Source organism: Ctenocephalides felis, unplaced genomic scaffold (genome assembly GCF_003426905.1).
Source record: "Ctenocephalides felis isolate EL2017-DRISC unplaced genomic scaffold, ASM342690v1 CF-g0.4_SCAFFOLD_01827, whole genome shotgun sequence".
Taxonomy (NCBI): domain Eukaryota; kingdom Metazoa; phylum Arthropoda; class Insecta; order Siphonaptera; family Pulicidae; genus Ctenocephalides; species Ctenocephalides felis.
Genome location: NW_020537981.1, coordinates 28,918 through 31,095, shown reverse-complemented (window position 1 = coordinate 31,095; position 2,178 = coordinate 28,918).

Below are 2,178 nucleotides of genomic sequence, written 5' to 3'. Positions count from 1 at the left end.
GTGTGTGTGTGTGTATGCGTACGTGTATGTGTGCCTGTATTATATGAAAATAAAATAATAGACGATTCCGCCAGCTGAACTAAAATCCAACTTGTACATATCCATGTATAATAAATGTTAACCATAATTCTTTTTAGAAAGACAAGTGGCGTTAGTAATTACTGTTGTAAACACGTACAAAAGTCTAGCCTTATTATTAATACGTTATATGATGCCAATCTACATCTATGAGACATGCCAATCGAAATGTGTATACTTCTTATTTAATTAGTATCCAAAGCTTGAATGAACTGAATGAATATATAGAACGGATAAATTAAAAAGCTCAGACGTAATATGTACAAGGATAATATTGCCAAAAACCATTTTATCACATAACCGAACCGTCTCGCCTCCGCCTCGGGAATAATAAAATTATCCGATGCATAAATCAACATATGAATTTCAGTCAACATATGAATTTCAGTCGCAGGTGTAGAAACATATGTAGAATTGCTTCCTTCAGAACAAACATTTATGTTTTCTTTCAAAAGCTCATATACTTATACATGATATCTTATGTTGTTGTTTATATTTTTATTCTAGTTCGTTGACTTCTTTAAAAACTGGAATAATCATATAAACATTGCAAGCTTATAATTATAGTTTTAAAACATGAAAATGATTTAATAGATCATGTTTCCAACTATAGGCAAAAATAAAAATATCTTTGTATTTTCATTTATTCTAACGAAAAATATATACTAGCATTTGTAGTGCACCAATTTTGCAGAAAAAAATGAATCGTTTGTTCTATATATAATAAATATGTAAAACTAAATAGAAAATTAAATACGTTATAAAACCTCGAGAAAAAAAATAATAAAATGCCTATAATGATTTTTAATTCTAAATTATATATTTTGCACCGATTTAGAACATTTTAAATGATGAGAAGCAAAAAATGTTATCTATAATACACACTATCCGATTTCAAACGTATTATACGTCAAAAACATAAAATGAGTAAAAACTATAACGAGTAAATACCAGATTATTGTTAATTAATAAAAACTCGTTAAAATAGCAATAGAAAAAACTCAATATTCATTTATCTTTTTTGTGAATATTACGAAAATGACTTATGACGTTATATTCGATAGTTACTACAGAAAATATTATGTATGTTATAAAAATTGCTGCTAAAAGTAATATTATATAGAAATTACAACTAAATTGTCAATCAGCGAAACCGAAATATCAAACATATCATTTCTTTTTTGAAAATTTGTAGCAGTATCGAGAAATAACGTGTTATCCCTAATCACATGCTTATTACTAGCATAACTTAGAGATTCAAGAGGTATTTTTTTAAATTCAAGATTATTTATATAACTACACTCAATATAATATATTGGTCTTCAAATTCATATTGAGTTTATCAATTTGAATTAGAAGAAGATGGTCATATTGAAAATCAATCTGTATATAAAACTGTGTGTAATAAGTCAAAATAGCATCTTTTATAATTTTCTCGAACTGACGTAATTCTCGAAGATTATTAATGTAGTTAGTTCTGAATTTAGATCTCAGTAAGATGATGCTATTCTCCGTTGGCGTGGACAACTTGGAATAAACAGCAGTTTAGATTTAAATTTAGATTTTGTTAGAAATCTCAAATGTATTGACAGCCATTTAAAATGATCGAGGTACATATTCGTTGAGGTAATAAAATAGTAGGATAGGTGAAATAAAGCTATAAACCTGATTAGTAGTAAAAATAATTTATGATTTCAAAAATGCAACCGACGATTGATTATGCATGATAAGCTTCTAAGCTTCTAAATTAATGCTTTTAAAAATTCAACCAACATAAAATATATCATTTTAAATTTGAATAGTTTGTAACTTGCATCGTAGATATAGATATCACAAAAAATAAGCTAAGCTGGGATACAATAATATCTATCAAAATATCTTGTAAATTAATAATATCTTTTAAATTAATAATTATATTTATTTAAAATTAAACCAGTTTATCAAAACGTAAAATTGAAAAAAAACATATATATATTTATAATTTTAAACCAAAACTAATAATATTTACCGCAACATAGTTAAGCAACACCTACATCTTAACCTATTTATTGTAATAAGGCTAAGGTTAATTCTTAATATATTTATTCAAAAAATACCGAC